The following is a 17135-nucleotide window of genomic DNA, read 5'->3' on the forward strand; positions in this document are numbered from 1 at the left end:
GCATTTACATTTCTGTGTGAAAATAAATTTTCATTTCTCTGGGATAAATATTTAAGAGTGTACCATTTTTAGATTTTAAAGGAACTGCCAAACTCTTTTCCAGAGTGTCTATGCCAGTTTACATTACCATCAGTAATGTATGAGCAGTCCAGTTTTACCAGCATTTGGTGTCATCACTGTATTTTAAAAAAGTTATTTTGGTAGATGTATAGTGATAACTCATTGGGATTTTAGTTTGCATTCTTTCATAGTCAAAAAAGTTGAGTATTTTTTCATGTGCTTATTTGCCATCTGTATATCCCTTTGGTAAAAATGTCTGTTTACATCTTTTGCCCATTTTCTTCTTTGATTATTTTTTAAGTGTTGAGTTTTGGAAGTTCTTTAGTCTTGATATGGATCTGCTGCTGCAGGTGGATCAGATTATCTGTTGGTTTCCTGGTTGCGGAGCAGAAGTTGGATTGGCCTTGGGTTTTGTTGCCTCTGGAGACGGATGAGGCCCCCCCACCAGTCTGGTTGTGGGTGGCGAGGGGGGTTGGGGAGTAAGGGTGGGCTTGGGATAGTCTGGGGCTTCCTAGTTGGTGCTGAGGGAGAATTGGCCTGCCTGCTTGTATACCAGTTGTAATTTTCTTCCTTTTCTTCCATGTCCGTTGGTTCTTGGTTGCATGTCTCTAGCAGGATACATGGGAGAAAAAAAAAGAAAACCCAGGGAGTTTGTGTTCTCTTTCCTCAAGTCCTAAGGTCCATAGACAGTCTGCCACCTTCTTTAAAGCTTTTGGAGTTCTTTTAGTGTTTAGGTGTTTATTGAATAATTTTTTAGGTGTTTGGGTTTATAAGGGAGTAGCAGGGAAGTTAGTGTGTGCCATTTTGTCTTGCAACCAGCAGCTATAATTCAGATGTTTCGACTATTTGCATTTAATGAGATGACTGATATGGCTAGGTTTGAATATATAATCTTGCTCTTTGTTTTCTGTTGGTTCTGTTTTCTGTTCTCTTTTTCTTCCTGTGTGTCTGCCTTTTATTGGATTAATGGATGGGATGAATAGTTTTTATGATTCTTTTTTTGGGGTTGTGTAGCTTATTTTCGGAGAAGACAATGGCACTCCACTCCAGTACTCTTGCCTGGAAAATCCTATGGATGGAAGGAGCCTGGTAGGCTGCGGTCCATGGGGTCGCTAAGAGTCAGACACGACTGAGCAACTTCACTTTCACTTTTTTCACTTTCATGCATTGGAGAAGGAAATGGCAACCCACTCCAGTGTTCTTGCCTGGAGAATCCCAGGGACAGCGGAGCCTGGTGGGCTGCCGTCTACGGGATCACACAGAGTCGGACATGACTGAAGTGACCTAGCGGCAGCTTAGCTAATTGGTCTGTTTTTTAAGTAGTTTTGGATTTAAAGCATACATGTTTGCTTCAAGTAAACACAGCCTACATTCAAGTAGTAATATACTTTTTCATTGATACTATAAGAAATTTAGTAAGGTGCACTTCCATTTCACTTTTCATGAACTTTGTATTATTGTTGCCATTAATTTTACTTCTGTATTTGTTAACAGCCCGTGTACATTGTTACTATTTTTGCTCATAAACAGTTATCATTTAAGGAGATTTAAACATGAAAAAGTTATATATAGTCACATATGTACTATTTCCATTTGTCTTCCTTTATGTAGATCTAGATTTCGATATTGTTCTCCATAGTGGCTGCACCAGCTTACATTCCCACCAACAGTGTAGGAGGGTTCCCATTTCTCCACACCCTCTGCAGCATTTGTTATCTGTAGACTTTTTAAATGATGGCTATTTTGACTGGTGTGACTGATTAATTTTTGTTTGATTGGTTTTTCTCTTTATGGGCTATAATTTCTTGATTGCATTGTGTCTGGATATTTACCTTGCTAGTGTCTGGATATTATTAGTAGTTTTGAACTTTGTTCTGGTGTTCAGTTAAGCTAGTTGGAACTAGTTTGATCATTTTGAGGCTTGCTTGTACACTATGTTAGCTGGAAACAGAGCAGCCTTTAGTCTTGGGCCAATTTTGTTCAACTATTGGGGTGATATTCTTCTAAGGACTCTTCCGAATGCTCCTTGTTTTATGAAGTTTCTTCACTCTGACTTGTGGGAACAGTAACTATTTTTGGCACTGTTCGAGTCAGGTAGATTTTTCCACTTGTTTGTTTTAGGTGCTTCTAGGGCAATTTCTTCATCTTTCTGTGCTCAGTGCTATGCATCTGAGGACTCAAGGGGGAACCTGTACAGATCTCTGGAGCCCTCTCTTCTCTCTCGTTTCTTACCTTGTGTATACTTGCTGCCTTGACCTACCCGAATTCCAAACTCCTCCTTTTTAACTCTGGGAGATTGCAATTTGCCTGCATTTCTCTACCTTTTTGCCTTTACGTGGCAACTCAGTCCAGAGAGTAAACTGGGGGCAATTATCAGAGTTACCTTATTTGTTTCTCCTCTCTAAGGTAAAGGAGGCTTCTTTTTTTTTTTTTTTTTTTTTTTGGCCGTGTCTTGTGGTATGTAGGATCTTAGTTCCCTGCCCAGGGATTGAACCCAGGCCCACTGCACTGGAAGTGTGGAGTCTTAGCCACTGGACCACCAGGGAAGTCCCTCTTTTTCTCTAAGGGGTCACTGCCGTGCATTGCTTGTTGTCCAGTATCCAAAGACATTGTTTCACATATTTTGCTTGGTTTATTAAAGTAGCAGAGTAAATATGATCCCCTCTTTTCTGTTTTTGCCATTAGAAGAAATCCTTAACAAATTTGTAGTTTTGATTTTGTGTTTGTTTTAAATCTGCTTATGTAGAATACTTGATAAAGGACAAGTCTTCATTTATCTTTAACCCAGGAATGCCTTTTTGCTTAAATTGGCTAATATGTGAAGTATAGAGTAACGTGCCATGAAAGGGAGTAAGGAATGGTGTAAGAGTGAAAAAATGTAGATCAGGTGTCACATAGAATCAGTGTCCTTAATGCAAACACAAATATTTCTAGTTTTGAGGCCATACGTTTAATTTATGGTTAATGCATGCTTTATTTCAGAGCTTTCTACTTTCATTCCATGGAACACTGTTATCCGACTAAATTTTAATTGGTTTTTCACAACAAATGGGTCTGTGGACCAAGTGTGTTTAGGAAATTTTAGTGTAAAGTTTGTCTCTGTTTTAGCACTTCTCAGAAACCAGTAATGTGCTAATGAATGCTATGCATGTCCAGTGAACCAGTGTGTCAATCACTGTACTTTAGTGACCCTCTATTGAAAATTGTTAGAGATGTGTCATTATTAAATGTTCATGGATGTTTTAGTAATGTCTAAAAATGATATATTTAATTATTTTGGGAGTACTTACCTGAGTAGATTAAAAAATTTATATTTTTAGTAAGTCTGTTGATTGCTTTTGATGGATATTTAGGTTCTTAATCTTCTGATAGTACACACAATCTTGTATATGTGTTACTTTATATGATTTATATGTGTATTTGTAGGAATAGTTATTAGACTTGCTTAATTAAAAAGGCATGAACATATACACACAGTTTGCACACACAGGCACATGTTGTTTTATTGGCACCTTGCAGTTATTGTGTTTACCAGTTGAAGGTTTGTGGCAACCTTGCTTTGAACAAGTCTGTCAGTGCCATTTTTCCAACAGCATATACTCATTTGTGTCTGTTGCATTTTGTTAATTATCTCAATATTGCAAACCTTTTCATTATTATATTTGTTATGGTGTTTGGCGATCAGTGATCTTTGTTGTGTGCTAAATCATTTTAGTCGTGTCCAACTCTTTGCAGCCCTTTGGACCGTAGCCCACCGGGTTCCTCTGTCCATGATGTTACTGTTGTTTGGGGGTTGCACAAATCATGCCCAGGTAAGACAGTGGAGTTAACAAATGTTAACAGAATATGTATGCTGAAAACTACAAAACACTGATGAGTTCAGTTCAGTTGCTCAGTTGTGTCCGACTCTATGCAACCCCATGGACTGCAGCACGCCAGGCCTCCCTGTCTATCACCAACTCCCGAAGTTTACTCAAACTCATGTCCATCGAGTCGGTGATGCCATCCAATCATCTCATCCTCTGTCGTCCTCATCTCCTCCTGCCTTCAATCTTTCCCAGCATCAGGGTCTTTTCAAATGAGTCAGTTCTTCACATCAGGTGGCCAAAGTATTGGAGTTTCAGCTTTAGCATCAGTCCTTCCAATGAATATTCAGGACTGATTTCTTTTAGGAATGACTGGTTGGATCTTCTTGCAGTCAAAGGGACTCTCAAGAGTCTTCTCCAACACCACATAACGTCATCTTCTGTTTAGTCCACCACACCTGGTTTAGAACATATACACAGATACCTCCACATCTCCACCCCAAATAGGAACCAATATGTTTTCTAAATTTTATGGGCATACTCTCTGGCCAGTTTCTGTAGAAACATGCCCAACTGAAAGAGTCACTATATATTGAGGGATTCTCAAAGCTTTGGCATCCTACCAGATATTTATAGTTCATTTGCAGTATTCTCACTCTAGATTATTTCATCAATCGGGTAACGTTTACCATAATCAGTGTTGCTAGTAACACAATTGACATTCCACCTTTATCAGATTTTAGAAGTAAAAGAACTAGTTAACCCAGGGTCAGATTTGTCCAAAGAGGAGAAAGAGTTTGGTTGAGCCTTTTACTCAGTAAGATATTGCTTAGAATATACCATACTCCCTTTCTCCCAGTCTTACATTGTAAGATTTGTTTTCTATTTGATAGATACTGAAATGAATAGTAGCCCCTGAATAGTAGGGAGGACATGTTAGTGGATTAGAAAATTACAAATGGTAACATTTTGCTTGGGAGCAGTTCAGTGACCATGAAGGAAGAAAAAGGAGGGCACTTCCAATTATTACAGAAGTCAACACGTTTTATTATAAAACATCAAAAAACTGTATTCATTAATATTACCACCAATCTCATCAGAAAAACATTTTCAGTTTTGGGGAACTGTCAAGTTCTCTGTGGAGGTAAAGTTTTCCAAAATTCTGATTTTTGTTTGAAATCTCAAGTTTGATCATTGGCAAAAAATTACTGTTTGTTGCTTTTCTTTTTCATTCATTTTTGAGAAAATGTCTTCCAGTACATAAGTCTGAGTAAACGTAGTCAGTCATTCTTTTGAGTAAAAGATGGCGTTGCATGAAGAAGAAGCTAGTTCAGTTTATAACTGAAACAGTCACTCATGTACTTACCAGTCAGTGTAGCCATTGTATTTCAATATGGAGAATGCTTTTTGCCAACACAGATTATTAAAAACAATGTGTGTTCAAGGGGTGACATTTAATGAAATGATTTTTACTGTTTCATCAAGAGTATTTATATGAAACTGTTGTTTAAAAAACCCTAGAAGTGCGTGTTTGTTTAAAAACCCTGTAAGTGCTTGGTGGTGAAGAGTATGTAATTTCAAGTTAAGTTTGGTGTGTCTGCCTTGCCTCCTGCAGAGGTGCCAGTAGTTTTGTTAGGGGTGGTAGCACACTGACTGAAACTGCCCACCCTGATCAGGCAACGTAATAACCATGTGCAAGGCTTGTTTTAGGACAGGAGGTCCTGGTAAGAAATTGGAACTAATAAGCAACCACTAACCGGAAGAGTTTGGGAAAGGTCAAAAGGAGACACCACATGTCCGACCACCTCCTAGAATCTTCCTGGCTGCCATCCATCTTGGCTGAGCAATGCGTGTGCCACCAGGAAGGACTCTGAGTGGCCAGAGACAACCCAGAAACTAATCCCATCACCATAAAACCAGTGACTGTGAGCCACGTGGCAGAGAAGTTTTCCTGGGTTCCCTTACCCTACTGCTCTCCACCCGGGCGCCCCTTCCCAATAAAATCTCTTGCTTTGTCAGCACGTGTGTCTTCTCTGACAACTCATTTCTGAGTGTTAGACAAGAGCCCCATTTGGGCCCTGGAAAGGGTCCCCCTTCCTGAAACAGTTTTACTCACCGTTACTTTTGCATCATTAGTATGCATGTCAATAGAGTTAAAAAAAAAAAAAGAAATAATATCTTTAATATTATAATGAAAGTAATTTTGCATTAGCAGACCTCCCAAAAGCGTTTCGGAGACTCCCAGTTATCTGGGAGAACCGCTGCCTTAGGGTTTAGAGCATGCATTTTTTACTTATTAAAGCCTACTGTTTGTGACCCCATGGACTGTAGCCCACCAGGCTCCTCTGTCCATGGGATTCTCCAGGCAAGAATACTGGAGTGGGTTACCATGCCCTCCTCCAGGGGATCTTCCCAGCCCAGGGATCAAGCTCACATCTCCTGTGTCTCCTGCATTGCAGATGGATTCTGTACCAGCTGGGCCATGGGTAAGCTTGATTAAAGCCTAACTAATAGATGCTATCTTTTCTTGAGCGATGCAAAATTCTTAGTCTCCTTCATTCCACTGTTGTTGAATATATTAATTCTGGACGTGTTTTAAGCACAAAATATTGCTAAGTTGTCACCCACATGTTTTTAAATTAACATTTTGCTTGTCATTTTTTTGAGATCATTTTTGTTTTCTTCATATGGGTCTGATATATTCAAAATGTTCTTATTTCACCTTATTAAGTATGTGTTGAGGTTTCGTTGTTATTTTGCAACTGGGCTTCCAGTTTTTCCACAACCTTTGGTTGGAGAAGACAACTCCCTTTATATTGAATTACCCTTGTATATTGTCAAAACCAGTTGCCTTTATTCGCATAGCTCCGTTTCTGAGTTTTCGATTTTTTTCCGTTGGTCTCTGTTTTTTCCTCAATACCACACTGTCCTGATTATTGTTGCTTGCTTTATTACCTTGAAATTGGATAATATGAGTCCTCTGACTTGTTCTTTTTCAGCATTGTTTTGGCTATCCTGATAGCTTTTCTTTCCATAAAATTTGTAGATTAGCTTGTTGGTATATCCAAAACTTTCTGGGGCTTTGATTGGAGTTCCCTTGAATTATGGAGAATTGATATATTAATGTTTTCTATTTTGTGAGCATGGTATTTCTCTCTGATATAGATATCCTTTAGATATCCTTTGATTTCTTTCATCAACATTTTGTGATTTTTCTACACATGGATCCTGTATGTATTTTTGTTAGATTTATGTCTTCAGCACTTCATTTTAGGAGGAGGTACTATTTTTAAAAATTATTTATTTGATTGTGCTGGCTCTTCATTGCTGCGAGGGCTTTTCTTTGGTTTCAGAGAGCAGGGGCTCCTCTCTCATTGCAGTGTGCAGGCTTCTTACTGTGGTGGCTTCTTTGGCTGCAGAACGTGGGTTCTAGGCTTGTGGGCTTCAGTGGTTGCAACATGTGGGTTTAGTAGTTGCGGTGCCCAGGCTTAGCTGCTCAGTGGCATGTGTGATCTTTCTGGACCAGGAATTGAACCTGTGTCTGCTGCATTGGCAGGCAGATTCTTTACCACTGAGCCACCAGGGAAGCCCGCGAGACACTATTGTAAATGGCATTAAAAAAATTTCCCCCAAATTCCAACATTGTTGGTATATAGGAATGTAAGTTGTATATTGACCTTGAATATTACACTTAGCAGTTGTAGTAATTTAAAAACTTTTAATTTTAGCTAATCACAACATACCTACCTTCAAATTATACCATGTCGTGCATAGTATTGAATTTACAAGAATGTACTTCCTTTTCTCCCATCCTTGTCTCTTGTATTAATGTCATACATCTTGCTTCTACATGTTATAAGCCCCACAATACATTGTTACTGTTCTTTTAAACAGTTTAAAAATAAACTTTGTTAAGGTATAATTTGCATCTATTTAATTTCACTTGTTATAGGTGTTTGAGTTTTTTAGAAAAATATTTTATTGAAGTATTGCTGATTTACAATGTTGTGTTCAATGAGTTTTGACAAATATATGCACCATGTGGTCTTTTGAGACTGACTTCCTTCACTCAGCTTAATACCTATGAGGTTCATCCGTGCTATATCAATTAAATCATTCTTTTATATTGTTAAACAGAATTCTGTATTATAGATGTACCACAGTTTATCCATTCACTTGTTGAATATTTGTTTCCAATTTTCACTGATAATGAATAAAGCTAATATAAACATCATGTATAGGTTTTGGTATGAATATTAGTTTTTCCTTCTTTAGAGTAAATACTTACAAGTGCAATAGTTGGGTCTTGTGATAGATGTATGTTTTACTTCATACTTAATTGCCAAACTGTGTTCTAGAGTGACTGTACCATTTTGCATTTTTACCAGCTGTTCTGCATCCTCATTAACATGTGGTATTGTCATACTTTAAAATTTTCATGAACTTTAAATAAATAAGCTGTAAGGGTATATTGTACAACAGGGAATTTAGCCAATATTTTATAATAACTATAAATGGATTATAGCCTTTAAAATTGTGAATCACTTATGTTGTACACCTGTAACTGTAATATTACACACCAATTTTATCTCAAAAAAATTTCATGAACTTTGAGGGCATTATGCTAAGTGAATTAAATCAGACAGAGAAAGACAAATACTGTATGATCTTGCTATATGTGAAATCTGAAAATGTCAAACTCACAAGCAGAGTGTAGATTGGTTTGCCTTGGGGGAGCTGGGATGTTGGTCAAAATGTACAAACTTCCAGTTATAAAGTGGATAAATTTGTGGGATCTAATGTTCAGGAGTACAGTTAATAATACTGTACTAGATACTTGAAAGTTGCTTAGAGAATAGATCTTAAATGTTTTTTTTACCACCATCACCAAAAAAAATAAAAAACAGGTGACCATGTGAGGCGATGGATATGCTACCTAATCTTGTGGTGATCATTTCACAATGTATACATAAGTCAAATCATCATGTTGTGCACCTTAAGCTTACACAATGTTATACATTTCTTGTATCTCAATAAAACTGGGAGGAAAGCCATTTAAATAGATATTTAATGGTATTTTGTGGTTTTATATGATTTGTGTAGCTGTATAATCTTAAAACTGGGTTATGTGTATCTTACAACTTTGTTCTTTTCCAAAATTGTACTGGTTATTCTAGTTTATTTACCTTTACATATAAACTTTTGTGATCAGCCCACCTGTATCTACAAAAAATATTACTAGGGTTTTAGTTCTAATCTTACTAGATCTTCCAGTTCATGAACCTGGTCTCTGCATTTATTTGGGCCTTATCTGAGTTATCTCTTCAGAGGAATGAGTGAATTTAACTCAGATGACCATTATATCTACTACTGTGGGCAGGAATCCCTTAGAAGAAATGGAGTAGCCATTGCAGTCAACAAGAGAGTCTGAAATGCAGTACTTGGATGCAGTCTCAAAAACGACAGAATGATCTCTGTTCGTTTCCAAGGCAAACCATTCAATATCACAGTAATCCAAGTCTATGCCCGGACCAGTAATACTGAAGAAGCTGAAGTTGAACAGTTCTATGAAGACCTACAAGACCTTCTAGAACTAACACCCAAAAAAGATGTCCTTTTCATTATAGGGGACTGGAATGTAAAAACAGGAAGTCAGGAAACACCTGGAGTAACAGGCAAATTTGGCCTAGGAGTACAGTATGAAGCAGGTCAAAGGCTAATTGAGTTTTGCCAAGGGAACTCACTGGTCATAGCAAACACCCTACACATGGACATCACCAGATGGTTGACACCGAAATCAGATTGATTACGTTCATTGGTTAATGATAATAGTAAAAGCTTGGTTAACAGCCAGATACTCTTCAGTAGAAACAAATTATGGTTTAACCATTAGTGATGTGACGATGTTAATTTTGGTGTAAATCTATACACTTTAACACAGTAAGCAGTTAGTGATATATAGAATGAAAGAAATAGTTTATAAACTGCATACGAAGATTTGTACTGTTTGCATATACAGTCATCCCTCCATATCTGAAGGGGATTGGTTTCAAGACCCCCCACAGATCCCAGAATCCATAGATGCTCAATTCCTTTAGATAAAATGGCATAATACAGTTGGCCCTCATATCAACAAGTTCTGCATTCACAACTGTATACATAGAAAAAAAACCTGAAAGAGTATATTGAGATAGATTAGAAGTTTTTTTCTTTAAAACACTATCTTTGGGGAGGGTCCTTTACTGTGTTGTAGTTTTTCTAGTTTTGAGATTGTTCGTTTATTTAATAAATTCTAGGTATCTATTACATATTAAAAGTTTAAAAATTCAAGGTTGATTATTTTCAGTGGAGCTCATGATAATGAATGTAATATATGCCCCCACCCCAACAATGAAGTATAACTCCTTCCTTTTTTTGTGCATTTATTATTTTAGCAATATGTATAAGGCAGATGGCTTCCCAGGTGACTCAGTGGTAAAGAATCTGCCTGCCAGTGCAGAAGACACGGGTTTGATCCTTGGATCGGGAAGATCCCCTTGAGGAAGGCATGGCAACCCACTGCAATATTCTTGCCTGGAAAATCCTATGGAAAGAGGAGCTACAGTCCATGGGGTCACAAAGAGTCAGATGTGACTTAGTATACACACACACACACACACACACACACACACACATACATGCATACATAATCATTTATACATATGAGCAGTAGTGTTTTTCTGTCACAGGTGGCTTTTGAATATGGTAATTTGATTTTTTTGTTTTATTTTGCTGTTTTTTTGTGTGTGTCTTTTGGGGAGTAGGGGATATGATTGCTTTTTATATGATTTAAAATAAGGCAAGGTAAGAAAGTATAGTAAAGAACTGAGGCTAAATCTTCCTTGTGGGATGGTGGGAGCAGGAAGTAGTGGTCTTGTGTATTGCTTTTGTGTTTGGTGTGAGGTAGAGTTGTAGAAGGAACTGGGTGTTGGAGTGTTAAGAGGAAGAGCTGCTTATGCAGGTCCTCTTTGTTGCAAATGACTTTAGGTCCTAGGCATGGCCTAAATTTAACACCTTGATCCAAGCTCTGGAACTCTACTGTTTGAATCCAACTTCTCCTAGTTATTAGCTCTGTGACCTTGAGCACAGGGTTTACTTTATGCCTCAGTTTCTCTATCTGTGAAGTAGCATCTCCCTATCTTATAGAGTAATTGTGAGGACTAAATGAGTAAGTATATGTAAAGTGCTTAGAATAGTGCATGGTACGTATCAAGAGCTCAGATATTAGTTATCAGCACTTGAGGTACAAAATTATCTAGTTTGATTTCAGTAGTGTAGTTCTGTGAAAATTTTTGCAATAGCAAAGCATTTTCAATAGTTCATTTGTAAAGAATGGTACTTAAGGTGCTATGATATTTTCTTGAGTGATGCTTTCTTACTGAATGCAGAGTCCAGAGAGGCTGAGAAATTCAGAATCGAGGTTGATATGCTTAAATTTGGTTAGCTGACTTTGTTTTAATGCAAAAGATGGGTATTAACTGAAAGTTGGAGTGAGGGAGGTAGTGTAGAGTAACAAATGTGTAACTTCTTTTATCTTCTTTAAATGTTAGGTATAGGTGACAGTTAACTAGATTTCTTTTTTAATTTTCATTTATCCTGTTGGTATGTGTTAATGATTATTTCATTAGACTGCTTTTTTTTTGTTGTTTGTTTTAAATGAAAAAAGAGGGCTGCATACTCATTTATTTCTTGTATAAAAGAATTCTCAGAGGCAATCAGTTTTGGGCTGCTCAGGAACTCTGCTGTTCCAGGAACTTGGACACCTGTTTTCCTACTCTCTATCCTCAGCTTGTAGCCGCTACCACTTGGGTAATTTCCAGCTAGGGATCCCATTGGCCAGAACTTAATCATCAGGTCACACCCACAATGATGACTGGAGACCCCAGTATCCTGTGTCAGCATATGTCTAATTAAATTTAGAGGTTCTGTTAACAGAAGAGAAGAGAAAGGGGATATCAAGGACACCTAGAATCTGAAGCAAGTTTATATAAGCACTGTTCATATAAATATCTAAATATTAACACTAAAGTGGGAAAAATATATGTGCTTGCATCTACACGAAATAATCTTGAATATAGTAAGAAGTTTTTACATTGTTGCTTCTGGGAAAGGGGACTGGTGGCTTGGATCAGGATTGGGAGACTTTACTACATATCCTTTAGAATTGGTCATGTGTTAATTTTAACTTAAATAGTAAATGAAATTAAAAAGAGAAGTATGAAAGTCTGATATATAAGTTCAAGAATAGATGTCATTAAGAATCAATAATACTTAAGATTATCATTTTAATTGTGTAACTTTGTTTATATATGGTGTGTTGAAATTTCAAAAATGGTTTAGACTCAGGTACTTTCAACCATTTCAGATTCCTAAGTTATTTTAAAAACAGGTAAAGGGCATCACTGAGTGTCTGGGAAGGGGAAGAATTCTGATTTATGAGACATTTCTGAGAAGACTGTCTGAGAAACATTAATGAAGCAGATATTTTTATGGTTTTGGGGGAGAAGTTCAAGATAGTGTATTTCTTTAGAAATTCTGGAAATTCAAAGTGAATAAACTGCAATCATGGATTTAAGTCAAGAGAGATGCATTTACATATACACATGTCTGTCTGTCTGTTGGTATGTATTATATATAATATTACACATTGTGTGCTTATATTCGAGAAGCCCACGGAATCTTTAAAAAATGCAGAATTGTATCCAGAGTAAGAAGTCTCCTTTTTACCCCCACAAAGATAACCTTAGTAATTTATTCTTTAATTTTTTGCATTAATATGAGCCAAAGAAAGATGACCCATTTAGGGGATTTCCTGGCAGTCCAGTGGTTAGGACTTAAAGCTTTCACTGCTGAAGGTGCTGGTTCGATCCCTGGTCAGGGAACTAGGATCCTGCAGCCACATGGTGTGGCCGAAAAAAACCCCCAAAAGGTGGCCCATGTAATTTTTGGTGCATTAAGTGTTACTCCTTCCTGATCGAACTGAACTAAACTTGCTTGTTAGTTATACCCATTCATTATTCTGATATCTGGAGCTATCCAGAGTGCAGTTAATCTTTTCTCCTAAGTGACAGCTTTTAAAATATTTAAGTAAAGTTAAAGCATCCCTGATGGTTCTCCTCAGCTGAACTCAGTTAAAATAATTTTCCTATGGTAGTTTATCTATCTTTCACCACACTTATAACCTTCTTTATGTTACCGCTTGTTAAAGTGTGGCACACAGAACTTAAACATAATTTTAGAGATCCAGTCAGAGCAGACTTTGGTGAGCTGATTATTGTTGTTGATCTGTATAATGTGCTTCATTATTTTGGACCATGAATACATTTTTAGTAGCCTTATTTCATGGATGACATGTTGACCTGTAGACGGCTTCAGTTCCTTAATCTTTTGTAAGTAGTCTTTTGTACAAGTAGTCTTTTACGTCTGTGACTGCTTTTAGGAACTGTGGGCAGGACTATATGCTTGCTTTTATTATATTCAACCTAAAAGCTTAGTTCATTTAAAAACCATTGGTTCATTTAACATATCAGTGATTTATATCTTAATGGGAATGAGTTTAACTAACTACTGAAATTAATTCTTAGCATCCTGACTTGCAGATCTTAAGGAATGGAAGTGTAAGACAAAGAAGAGAAGGTCACTTGAGAATCTAAAATAACAACATAACATTGCTTCATTAATTCAAGAAATATTAAATCCCTGTCGTGTGATCATAGTTGGGATATGGTCCTTCCCCCGACAGAGCTTACAGGTTGGGGAGGCAGTAAGCATCTGGGAACCTGATAAAAGAGGAAGGGCTTCAGAATGGGAACCACCAAGCTAGGACTGTGTTGAGATAGGTGGCGCAGTGGTAAAGAATCTGCCTGCCAAAGCAGGAGACGTGTGGAGGAGATCCCCCTGGAGAAGGAAATGGCAACCCACTCCAGTATTCTTGCCTGGAGGATTCAATGGACAGAGGAGCCTGGCGGACTGCAGTCCATGGGGCTGCAAAGAGTCAGACATGACTGAGCATGCAAAGAATGCTAGAAGAAAGACTGAAAAAGAAAGAAAAAAAGGAAACCATTGAGGTATTTAAATGTACATTAGTATTCTCTACCATTTGTATATTCAGGTACTTATCTTTCAGGTACTTACCAGGTACTAGTCTTTCAGATTGGAAAAAAGATTGTTTAGATGTTGCCTATACTTAACAGTTCTAAAATAGTAACAACTCATTTTAGCTAGGCACTTACAAAGCTTATCATACAGTACTTTAATGCTTAACATAAAAAGGCAAATTATTTATGTTTTTTTTTTTAAATGGAATCTAATCTTTCAAAGTTTAGAAATAGAGGGTAATGATTAGTATTCTGAGATTTTTTTCAAATAATAAAAACAAAGCAGCTACCGAGCACAAACTATATTGAACGTTGCGGATACTAGCACTGTAGTGAGAGGAAGACATCCAGTCTCTCTGCTTAGCTGGGAGAATCTTTGTTGTTTTTTAGTGGCTAAATCATGTCCGACTCTTTTGCAACCCTATGGACTGTAGCTCACCAAGCTCCTCTTTCTGTGAGATTCTCCAGGCAAAAATGCTGGAGTGGGTTTCCACTTCATCATCCAGTGGATCTTCCCGACCCAGGGATTGAACCCACATCTCTGCATTGGCAGGCAGATTCTTCACCACTGGGAAGCCTGGGAGAATCTTTACTCTCCTTTGATTCTAGTATTTAATGATTAACTTTGTTTTCCTTCTCAATTTTTTTTTTTAGTAAGTAGTAAAGATTACAGGTATGTAAACCCCTAACTGTAAACAACAATAGGATTTAAAAGTGATTTTTGTGGAGGGTTTTGCTCATCCCTTAGTGCAAGATATACCTTATTTTTTAATAGGTTTTTCACTTATAAAAATAAGACATTTTTGCTTTCTTAGTGTTTAGCATATGAGTTGAGAATTTATTGTTTTTAAGCTTTAAAACTTATCTAGTCTACACTGTCCATTAGCTATGCATCTATATGTAGCCATGTCTCTGTATGTGTGTATATGTAGCCATGTGTCTAATTTAAGTACAAATTAAACTGGAATAATTAAAAAATTTGCTTGTCTTACACTGGTCATGTTTCAAGTGCTTTATAACTATGTATGTCTAATGGATACCATATTGGGCAGCACAAATTATGGAACATTTTTGTCATTGCAAAGCATGCTCTATTGATTGATGCCGATCTGGGGAAAATGGTTTTTATTCAAATTTCTGAGTATCAATACACTGAAAGTACTATGAATCCTAGAGGAACGGGGAGGGTTTTACTTGTGCACAATAAAAAAAAAATTTTTTTAAGGTGAGAATATAAAAGTAATCCTTTTAACAAATATTTTTACTTAAGTTTGCCTGAACTTTGTTCTAAATCTAAACTAACTGCATATCTTCTATGTTTACAATTAGCCCTTTATTGAAACTTTTATTATAAAAATACTGTTTCATTCTAGATTATTTTATGAGTTGGTAGTCTTGGAAACTTGCTCCATTTATTTACTTTCCTTTAAGTGCTTAAAAAAAATTGTTTGCCTGTATCTAATGTCAGTGTTTACCTCAAACACTTCAAATAAATTCATGAGGTTTCACCTTGAAATGACGACACGGGTGCTTGGAACCTTTATTCTGCCTTTTTGCTCATCTTCATTTTGTTTGATATTTGGCTCTGTCAGCATCATCTTCAGCCATCAACATTTAGTTGGTAGGTTTAGGTACATGCTGGCTTTGTTGGAAATTATTGTGAATCTCTTCATCAGGTCCAAGTGTATTGGTACGAGAATTGTTCATTCTCATTTTTACCTGGTGTTGTGTTTTGTGATGATCAGAGTTGTGTATAGTACTCACTGTAGATGTGTTCCTTTGTTTTTTGGTAAGTGGAAGATAGGTAAGAGTATCATGGTAATGGCATCAATGTTTGGTGATAAAAGGCCATATAGAATGTTGCCATCTTTTTGCTCAGATTATTAAAACTTCATGTTTATGTCTTGAATGCTTTTTCACCATGAAACTTTATTTGCTTGTAAAGTTAATGCTAATCATCCATAAGAAATTAATCAGAGAGGAGTAGCAAAGTTTCTACATATCTTACTAAGAGTTTAAAAAACAAAGACTATAACTAGCTTTATTTATAATGCCATTTTTAGCTTTAAAAAGTCATTTTATTTAGTGTAAAATTAAGAATTGTCATAGTCCTATAATTTTATAAATTTCATTGATACTAAAACCACAAAAGTAAATTATTAAAAACACAGAAGTAAATTATATTTTTGTTCTCTAACCATCTGCCAGATCAGATTATATATGACTTCAAGAGGATCTTGAAATTTCATTCCTCCAAATTATTATAATTTCTGAGATGTCAGTGTAGCATTTAGACTCTTTTATAGGGAAACAGAATGATAAGTTTTCAGTGACAGTGATTTGGTACATATGCACATGTAGATAGGTAAGAGTAGAAGAAGAATGGAAGACAGTCCTTTTAATAAGTGTTAGACTTTAACGATGGTAGAATTATTCCCAAATTTGCTTTGTTTAGGAAGACTTCTCTAAACTTGATAAATACTTGTGTATGTGCTTTGGATAGATAAATTTTAGGATGTAAATTTTGAAACTCTTCACCAAAGGCTCTATATTTTACAGGAGAGGAAAAATCGAGGCATTTTAAGTGGGTACTCTGCCCCACATCGTGTTTTCTTATCCCATCAACAGCTCTTGAAGCATTGGTGAAAGGAATTTTTGATAATGGAAACTATTTTTTGTGTGTGTGTACCAAACCTGAGAATGTACTCATACATTTGAGAAGCCATGCACATTTCTTCTTTTAACGACTCCAGAAAATTAACACGTAACAGTATTATAAAGTAGACTGTTAGGAGGGAAATTTTGACAAGATTATTGGGATGCCTGAAATAGTCTTGGAAGAGTTAGTTTTTTTATCTTAACCTAAGTAGAAGGTAGAGAAACTAATAATTAAGTGCTAAGCACTGTGATGAACCCTTAAGAGAAGTCTTCTAATTTTAATTCTTAAATCAGCCCTTTGAGTGTTAGTAAAACTGAAAATCAAAGAGGATAAGTTCCCTAGGATCTCCTGTGGCTAATGACAACTGGAATTTGTCAAACTCCAGAATTCTCTTCTTCCCATCATTCATTTTTTCCCTGTACTTTCTTGGATTACAAAAAAAGAATGATATCCTTAAAATATGATTTTATTCAG

The 17135-nt window shown here is 36.6% G+C and overlaps 1 protein-coding gene across 15 annotated transcripts in view; it reads left to right on the forward strand.

Moving 5' to 3' along the window:
• Positions 1-17135, forward strand: part of KDM6A (lysine demethylase 6A) — a 179418-nt gene that overhangs the window by 38749 nt on the left and 123534 nt on the right. The window lies entirely within an intron of this gene.

The sequence above is a fragment of the Muntiacus reevesi genome, chromosome X (assembly GCF_963930625.1).
Source record: "Muntiacus reevesi chromosome X, mMunRee1.1, whole genome shotgun sequence".
In the NCBI taxonomy this organism is placed as follows: domain Eukaryota; kingdom Metazoa; phylum Chordata; class Mammalia; order Artiodactyla; family Cervidae; genus Muntiacus; species Muntiacus reevesi.